Source organism: Solanum verrucosum, unplaced genomic scaffold (genome assembly GCF_900185275.1).
Source record: "Solanum verrucosum unplaced genomic scaffold, falcon-dt-bn FXZP01000238.1, whole genome shotgun sequence".
Taxonomy (NCBI): Eukaryota; Viridiplantae; Streptophyta; class Magnoliopsida; order Solanales; family Solanaceae; genus Solanum; species Solanum verrucosum.
The window spans coordinates 365,690-376,452 of NW_026020630.1; positions in this window are offsets into that span (position 1 = coordinate 365,690).

Genomic DNA, 10,763 nt, shown 5'->3' on the forward strand with positions numbered 1-10,763 from the left:
GTCACATACTGTTTTTTGGTCACAGAGAGGCGATTCTGCTCTTTTGAACCTTGAACCACTACATTTTCCTCATGAATGTGGCTCAAGGTTACTCCACATGCTTTCTTTTTCGAGGCAGGGAGCATGGTGTGGTCATTATGAAGGCTTTTTTTTGTTGATTTTGGAAACTCTCTCATGCATTTCCTCAAAGTAAGTGTTTCCGACTGAAATAAGAAAAACTTGTGATTTTCAGCCTTTGTAAAGTCTGTTTACTTCAATTTGAGTCGGACTTGCGAATGCTACTCTTCCTATGACTTGTTGTGCATTTCTTGGAAACTCTACTTCTTTCTGTAAGAAGATTTCATGTGATTCGATATCCAGTGTAAACACTGATATCTGGTTACATCTAATCTTTTATTATCACTGCAAATGAGCTTGTAGGGAAGATACGGAATACAAATATGCTAGCTCTAAGCGATGAGGGTATTTTGATAATATTGTTCAAAGTAGAACTCTGTTAAAATAATCATATAGTAACAATTGTTACTAGATCCACATGTTATGCAACTTATTTTTCTTTGGCGTTATGTGTTAGAAGAAAACAAGGAAATTGAATTTTGACTTTGAACATGAAAAATTGTAATTGTTGCCTATCATTTGCATGACAATTGGTGATAATTCTAATGAGAAGATTTACTTAAATAAGAGTACAAAAGGGGTCATTTGGTGTGAAGTATAATACCAAATAGTCGTGGATTAAATTATAGCACCACTTAATTTGTTGTTTGATTGGCAAGTCCGGGATAACTTATCCCGGGATTAATAATTAGTACCGGGATAAGTTATCCTTCCCCTTGGGTGGTATGCCGGGATAAAATATGTAAATGACAAAAATGTTTCTTTCAACTCTTTTTATACATTACTTTTTATATTCATGAAGGGCATTTTTGTAAAAAAATAAATTGTTCTTAAAATATTTTGAATACAACAAATCAAACACTCAATAAAAAATTTTTTATCATAACTTATCCCATCATAACTTGAATTCAAACCAAACGACCCCTGAATATTATTAGAATGAGATAACTTTTCAATGTAATTTTTTATCTTCAAAAAAGACATTCATGTGGCAGTGCATGCTTATATTTTGGTAAAATTGTGTTTTTCACTTGTTCATTTTTGTGTTTTTCAGTCTCTGCGCAAGAAACACTTGGGTTATGGTCACGGCTTGAAGCCAGATGAAGTGTGACGATGGCATATGAATTGGTATGCATGTTGCAACATTGAGTTTTCTTGTAATAGGTTGTGATATTTTTTCACTTAGATCTAAGTATTTTACACTTTTTCTACGAAGGTTGTTCTTTGTTTTATCCAGCCAGAATTGTCATTACAAGATTGACTTATGTAAACAAGTACAAGAATTATATTGTTCAACAAAAGTTAAGTTAACCAAGAAGACATGTGACGTGTGTAATTTGCTTCTAGCAGCTCCTAATTATAATGCCTCCTTTGCTACATTATATAATTCATTGAGATATGTAAGCTTTTACTAATTTTTGTTACCGTCACTATTATTATTTTTGGATCCGGCTCCTCTCCATTTCTCTTCTCTCTATTTTCCCCAAGTTCTAGCTTGGATTGGAGACACATGTCATAGTTTAAAATTAATAGTTGAGATCTAATTGTTTAAAGTAAAGTCATAACCATTGTTATTTACTTTCATATATTTGCTATGGTTATTTACTTTCATATATTTGCAATCCATTATATTTTTTCTAAATATATTTAGAAAAATTCTTTACTGCCCTGCATATACATATAAAACATTTACTAAATATTTTTACTTTTTTGAAAAAATTTACAATAAAGTTAAAACGTTTTTATTTTTCTTATAGAGTATTAAGAGCTACAATGTCTATAGAGCAATATGGACTCCATTTAGGGAGTAAGAAAGAATTTAAAGTTAGAGTGACAAAATTTATTTTACTCCTAAAATTAGAAAAAAAAATGTTAGGTCACAATTTTTAATTTTTTATTTGACAAATATTATTTGAGAATGGCAATCGTTAGGGGAAAAGATAAAAACCAGCAAAAAAATTACTCAAGTAATTAAGAAAAGAAATTCTTTTAAATATATTTAGGAAAAATATAATATAAATCTAGGATTGTTGGATTGCAAAAATATTTAAGAAGCAAATATATGGAAGCAAATAACTATGGTTAGGACTTTACTTTAACAATTAGATCTCAATCATTAATTTTAAATTATGACATATGTCTTCAATCCAAGCTAAAACTTGGGGAAAATGGAGAGAAGAGAAATGGAGAGGAGGGATCTTTTTTCTTTTATAAAAGAAATATTACTTGTGAGAGTCTGTTGGCATGGGTCACACCCCTCTAGTTATCCTTATTTAGAAGTGAGAGTTGGAAAGGACCAACACTTCATTAATACTCTTGTACAACATGCATACAATTTTGTGCATTAACTTTTGACTACATTAATTAGTTGTACAACATGCAAAAAGAATTGTACATTAATAGAAGGACTAACACCAAGGACTAACATTGCAATTATTATTATTACTCATTACCTAGAAGGACTAACATTGCAATTATTATTATTACTCATTACTCCTTATTAGAATTATTATTATTACTCATTTGGCTCCTTATTAGAGTTGACACTTTAAAGCACGAACACGGCACTATCATGTTGTACACAAAACATTTCAAATTGTACTATAAAATTAATTGTGCCTCATTAATTGTACACGTGCCTTTCTACATATACAACAACCCACATGAAGAATTAATTTTCTGACAATTTTGGTTATATTTTTCTTTAAAATAATTATTGCCTCGATTTTTATTTTTATTTTTAACATTTATTTTTTATTTTAAAAGATTGGAATTTTTATGTTAAAAATTTAAATAATAGAAAAAATGATTTATTTAACTTTTATCATCATCAATACTACTAATTTATTTGACGTTTTTTCTTAATCTTCATCTCATCATTAATGTTATTTATATAATTTTCTTAAATCACTTATTTTTTCTTTTTTAACTCTTTTATATATATAAAAGTTGGATATGTAAATGATGATGTCACATTTCTTAGAAGCTAAGATTACTATTTCTCTAATTTCTCCAAAAAAATTTAAAAAAATGAAGATATCATACGCAAATTTATGGTTAAACTTAAATTATTTGATTCTCGAAAAATAAAAAGTCTCACATAAAATGGGACAGACGAAGGATAACTCTCAATTAAATTTATTTCACTTTTTATTTTCCATTTTTAACATAATTTTTCAAGTTGGATTTCTAGGAATTCTATAGTAGACCCATTTAAATTTTACTTTTTTGTTTTAAATTAGAGAACTTGGCCGCACTTCGCGCGATCATTTAAATTAAATATTTTTGATTAATTTTATATTTACTGTGTTGTTTAATCGTAATATTATTATTTGTCTTAATAATATGAAGATTGTGAAAAAAAATAAAGCTTCACAAATTTTACATCTATTAAATGAGGAAGAATATATTTTTTATCAAATAAGTTAAAATATATTTGCTAATAACAAATTCTTCCATTGCATGAAGTTCATCCTTTAATATATAATATATATTTCGGTCTACCATTCTCCTTAAATGTCTAAGAAATATCTCATAATGTCAAATAAGACTGTAATACTCCCTCTGTCCCTAATTACTTGTCCACTTTTAAATTAACACATTTATTAAGAAATCAATTAATGACATAGTGAGTTTATCATTTTACCCCTATTAATTATGAAGTAGATGAAAAGTTCTGCAATTTTCAAAGTAATTAGTCATTTAATTGAGGGTATAATAGGTAAAAAAATATTCTTTCTTGATTTGTCAAAATGGACAAGTAATTAGAGACAACTATAAAAGGAAAAGTAAACAAGTAATTAGGGACAGAGGGAGTACTAAACAAATGCATCAACAAATGAAATTTATATTAAAAATATATTGAATGATGACGTAATGATACCTTAATAGAATTTCCTATCCATTTACAAAAAAAAAACCTTCACCCTTTCAATTTCGTTATATCTTCTTATTTAGTAGAAGAATCATCATTTATTATATTCTACTCCACCTTAATTTGTACCATCAGAGTTTTAAGAATAAACATTAAATTTTAAATCGAAATAAAAATTCATTGAAAAATGACAGAAAAAATAATAATAGTATATGAAAATTAAAATAAGGTGCAAGAAAAGCCTTTTCACGATAATTTTTTGAAATATATTGACAACAATTAAAATGAAGCTATTATTTTATCTTTAAAATTAAGTTTGATTGAATTAGTACAATGAGAAAAAATATTAAACTAATAACTTTTTCATGTTATTAAATGCATTTTATTTTTAATTGAGTAGTAGATTAAAAGTTCCGAATTAGGATATTAAAATAATATCTTACTCTCTCCTTAATTATTATGGTATTGCAAACATTTATTTTCCTTAAATCGTGATTCATTTTCCATTTACAGTTATATCCAATTAATTTCTAATGTATTGAAAGTGGTTATGGGATATTGAAATAATATCTTTATTTTTCCTTAATTATAATTTAACATTTATTTTTCTGAAATGATAATTTTGTTTTAATTCCTAGAACATGTTGTTTACTATATTGAATGTAATTATAATAAAACATATTGTATTTAGTATGCAAAAGAACTCAAAAATTGGAGAAATTAGATAAATAGTAATCTTAACTTCTAAGAAATGTGACATCATCATTTACATATCCAACTTTATATATATAAAAGTGTTAAAAAAGAAAAAATAAGTGATTAAACAAAATTATATAAATAACATTAATGATTGAGATGAAGATTAAGAAAAAACGTCAAAAAAATTAGTAGTATTGATGATGATAAAAGTTAAATAAATCATTTTTTCTATTATTAAAATTTTTAACATAAAATTTCCAATCTTTTAAAATTAAAAATAAATGTTAAAAAAAAAATCGAGGCAATAATTATTTTAAAGAAAAATATAACCAAAATTGTCAAAAAAAAATTAATAAAAATAAATAACTATCTATTAGTAAGAATGGTGTCACTACATTTTCTATTTTAACTTTATTGTTACGTATGGATAGAAACTTTTACAAGAACAAATGATCCAAAAATTTAAAAATAATGATTCCTTTTCCATTTACAGCTTTTCAATTAATTTTTAATGTATTATATATGGTTATGGATATTGGGATAATAATTTTATCTTTCCTTAATCATAAGAAATTATATTTTAACCTTTGTTTTTGTGAAATGATAATTTTCTTTTCATTCGTACAACATATTGATTAATATATTAAATGTAATTATAATAAAACATGTTGTATTTAGTATGACAAAAGAATTCAAAAATTTTAAAAATTAAATAAATAGTAATCCTAACTTCTAAGAAATGTCACAAATATATATATATATATATATATATATATCTAAGAAAATGATATAAATTACATTAATGATGAAATGAAGATTAAGAAAATAAGTAAAACAAATTAATAATAATAATGATGATGATAGGAGTTAAATAAATCATTTTTATATTTTGTAAATTTTCAATATAAATTTTTCAGTCTTTTAAAATTAGAAAATGCTAAAAAAATAAAACTAAAACTAAAAATTGAGGCAACAATTATTTTAACCAAAAAATAACAAAAAATGTCAGAAACATTGATCAGAATAAATAAGTATCTATTGCTAAGAAGGTGTCACCCCACATTTTCTATTTTAGCTTTATTATTACATATAGATAGAAACTTTAAGATGAAGAATGATCCAAAAATTTTAAAAATAACAAATCAATTATGTAAAAATACATGTGTAATTCTTATAAAGTTATAATAACTAATTTCTTCAAATAAATAATTAAATGAAAGAAAAAAAAGTAATTAAAAAAATAATATAAATAACACTAATTATGAGATTAATAGCATTGATGAGGAAAGGAACTAAATATGATCATCTTTTTAAATTCTTTTTTAAGAAAATATATATAAACTTTAATTAAAGATAAATAAGAAAAAAAAACTTTAATTAAAGATACAAAAAATCAAGACAAAATAAAAGAAGAAAGAAATGAGAAGAATAATGAGGTTGAAAGAAATAATATCTAATTTTCTCTCTTTTCAAGTCACAAAATAAATTTTTGCTTGTTCTCCTCCTAATTTGATACGAATTCCATAAATAGAATGATTTTTTCTCCAAATAATTTTTCTTACCCTTTGAGACACTAATCAGGCTTCTTATAAATTTCTCAACCACAATGAATTTTCTCTCCTTGTAGGAGGAATAAACATTTTTTCAAAAAGTCTTTTATTTTGAAAAGAATTTTTTGTTACATAATCTCTTTCTTTACATCAATGTCTTCACAAGAATAATGAGATATTCTCTCTTTCTCTTTTGTTAAAAAAGTCACATGACCTAGAAATTCGATGGACATCTTAGCGACAAAAGTTGATACCATATATAGATCATTATCGTCAGAAGAAGAAGAGCCAAAGTGAAGAAATTTATTCTTATTTGTTACAAATGCTCAACTATTTTGTTTTTATTTTATAGGCTAAATAATTATAAACAGTTATAAAAAATGAATAGTTTTTATCTTTTCATCTTCCATTTTCATTTACTTAAATCTATATTAGTGTAATGGATGTTATAAAGGGCATAATTAATCGGGTATGACATAAATACTTTTTTTTTAAATACAAATAAAAAATACAAAACAAAGATAAAATGTCAAAAAAAGGAAAAAAAAAATGAATACAAATACTGGTCATAGAGAGATGCCACATCAAATTGTCAATATTCAGCTTTATATATACATATATAGGTTCATGCCCTTAGATGTTATTTTATTACTTTAGCTGGCATCGACATTTTTGTAAATCTGATATCTACTTTGGAACATTTTATAATGTGGCATAGGCTGACAATTGAGATCATAAATTTAAAATAATAAAATTTAATTTATTATAATAGTAATATCAATATCATAAAGATATATATATATATATCATTTAAAAAATATATAAAAAGTATTATAAATTGTAATAATTAACCGTTTTTTTTTAAAATCATATAACTAATTTGATTTACACTCCAAAATTCATAGGTGTCACATAATTTACACATTAATTCTTCATTACTTAATATATGTAATTATATCAATGACATATACATTGAAATTAAAAAATACATATTTTATTTGAAAATCACGTAATAGTACTATAAGGTATAATAATTAACAACTTAACATATTTTAAAATTTTAGTTGACTCTCCGAATTCCATATGTCTCATGTAATTGAGACAGAGAAAAACATATATTGGTTTAAAATTAATAAAAATATTATAAATTATAATAATTAACAACTTAAAATTTATAAAAAAAATCCTTTAAAATTTTTTAGTTGGCTCTCCAAATTCAATCGGTATTACAATAATTAAAACATAGAAATTAACATAGATTGGACTCTTGCTGACATTTATGTTTCCTTTTTCTAAATTTTTTCTTTTATACTTTATATAAATAATTTTTTTATGTAAAAAGTATTATAAATCATAATAATTAATAGCTTAAAATATTTCAAAACATATAAAAAGTTTTTGTTAACTTTCAAAATTTCATCTATACCGCATAAATTGGGAGAAATATAGATATATAGATATTTTAAGTTGCTAATTATTGTGAGTTATAGTACGTTTTATGTAATTTTCATATATATTACTCGGTCCTGATTTATGTGATACAAATGAAATTTCAAAAGTCAATGAATTTTTTATAAGTTTTTTTTTATATTAACTTGTTAATTATTGTGATTTCTAATATATTTACGTAAAACATACTCTAAATACAAATAATTAGCAACTTAAAATATATAAAAACATACTAAAAAATTGATTAACTTCAAATTTCTTATGTACCACATAAATTAAAACAGAAACAGTAACATATATTGGACCCCGTGCTGACACGGGGTCCCATATCTAGTTACATATAAGTGATATATCAAAGTGTTAAATAAAAAAAAAGGGAAAAGGGTCATATACACATATTTGCCTCTCCACTTTCAGAAAAACGATTATTTTTATTATACTTTTTTGATATATTAGTTTTTACCATCAAACTTTAAACATATATTTGTCATTGAGTTATTAAAGATGGTGTTTGAATTAGCTTAAAAGTTGATCAATTCTACTTTTAAGTAAGTTTTTAACTTCTGAAAGTGTTTGACAAATATAAAAATAATTTGAAATAAATAAAAAATGACTTAAAATAAGTTAGCAAGTGTTTGGTAAATTTTAAAATAACTTAAAATAAGTTTAAAATGACTCAAAATAAGTTAAAAATCAAATATAGATCTCCTCTTACTTTATTTATTTTTACTTAAAGGCCATTTATGTTTGATTTTTTTTATTTTTTAAGCCAATGCACCCCATTTTTATTATCGTTATGTAGCGGCTATATAGATATTATTTTAGCTCAATGAAATATTTACTCTTTAAATTAAATAAATATTCTACCCGACTCAATTACGAAAACCTAATAAATCCAACTGCTAAATTTTTTGATTTTCCTCTCATAAACATTTGATCACATACTAACATCCCGACGAAGCTGTTCAAATTCACACTTTAGACAATAACATGAGAACGTGGCATATAAAGCACAAAAAACTTGTAAAATCGGATAATATAACATTATGAAACTGAGTTCATATGATAGAAAGTAGAGGCGATTGATACGTATGATCATTCATTTCTAATAAACTTCAAACAAAAAAAAACTTATAATATCTAAACCAAACTTTTTGCCTAATCGATATAAGTTCTAAAAAAAATAAGGAGTAGCATAACTTATTATGTCTTTATATTACAATATGAAAATATAGATTTATGTCGCCTAGTATATATTAGAAGAGAGTTTCAACATGTCAGCTTGGTGACATTAGAAGAAAGTTTAAGGGTATAATAGTATTTTCCTAGATCAATTTGCTAAGGAATTGTATTTTCTGCTATATTCTTTAGACCACATCAACAGGTCCATAAAAGATCCATCATTTTCTGTTAAATTACAATTGATGCCATCCACTGAAATATCATTAAATGTGATTGAGACCCATTGAACTACACTTGTGGAGTTTTGTCCCTCAACTTTTGCCTTATTTATTTTTCTAATAAAACACTTTAGCCATTTTATTTAGAATTTGGAATTGGTTCTAAATATATATTTTTTTTAAATGAAGTATTATTAATTCAGATTCAAAATGTATATTATTTTTATTTTTAGATATATTAGAAGAGACAGTTTCAACATGTCTGCTTAACGTCAATAAATTAGAAGTTAAGGGTATATTTGGCTTTTCAGCCATTTGGTTATACACATGACTAACACACACGTAGCCCACCACTTCATATGTATCCTCTTTGTCTTTCCATTCTCATTCCCTACTGTGATGAATTTGACGTTTTTCTCATACCTAAAAATAGTTTAAGTTATTTTTCCATTAATTCGATATTTTTATCCTTTTTAAAAATAAAAAAAAAAATCTGGTTGTGATTTAACGGCTTTTTGATAAATTTTCTATTTTTGCGTATGTCTAGCAAGATGGCAAAGAGGTTAAGAGATCAGGAGAAGCTTATCAATTTCAGAATTTGAATCCCCACACGCAATTTGTAGAAGTAAGTAAGATTTTACTCATTCATGATGGATTTCTTTTGTTACTTACTTGTAATTTTCCAAAACTTGTTTTGCTTGAACAGGGTTCATCGTTTAGGGAAATATCAGATCCGAAAATATCAAGTGCATGTATTGCAAATGACTCATACAGTAACTACATTTGTAAAAAAATCCTTTTCTGAGTACTTGTGTCCTTAAAGGTGCAAAAAAGCTTTAATCTTTGCATCTGAATGTGACAACCCTGATTACCTAACCTTTGGACTGCTTGACACTGGTTTTGGGGCCATCATTCACCACTGCAGGCAATTGTGACGACTTCCCGTTCACACCTCCACTACGTACTCTCCAGTTGTGTAAGCCTTTGTAATCTGGAGAGAAGAGACTGCCCCTTCAGCAACGAGTCTCTGTTGGTCAATGTTGCAAAGCTGGTGACAATCGGATATCTTTAGATGCCTTGTTGTTCAGTAATTTATGGATCAGAAGTTACCAAGGGTTAATGTGTGTCCCAGAAAGTTGCCCCGTCCAGAAACTCTTGTACACCGACATGTACAAACATTTTTTTTTGTCATTTTCTTACTATATTCTCCGCCACACAAATCTTATCAAATGACAACTCATGTGTTTAATTTTGGTACTCATATCTCCGGAGTGTTTCAATAAATTTCAACATGTGTGCTTATTGTCATGTAGAGAAAGTTTCAATAAATTTTAATATGTGTGCTTATTTGACATTCAATTGGAAAATAAGGGTAGTTGTATAAGCCAACTAAGGGTGCAAAAATCAAAAAACAAATCAAGATTAACCCAACCCCAAAATACTTCGTGATCAATCAAGCATGTGCATGCTCCGAATAACCAAATTCCAGGTTTAAAATTTCAACCTTATTTTATAGTGTAAAGTGTAATAAAGAATATGGATTAGTATTGTTTTTATTGTTCTAAACATTTTCACTGTGTATTTCTCCTTTTATTTACCCTCATCTAATTTCATATTACATGTCCACCTGAATGATCTCTTATCAGCATAACTTAATTCTCATTAGAAACAAAA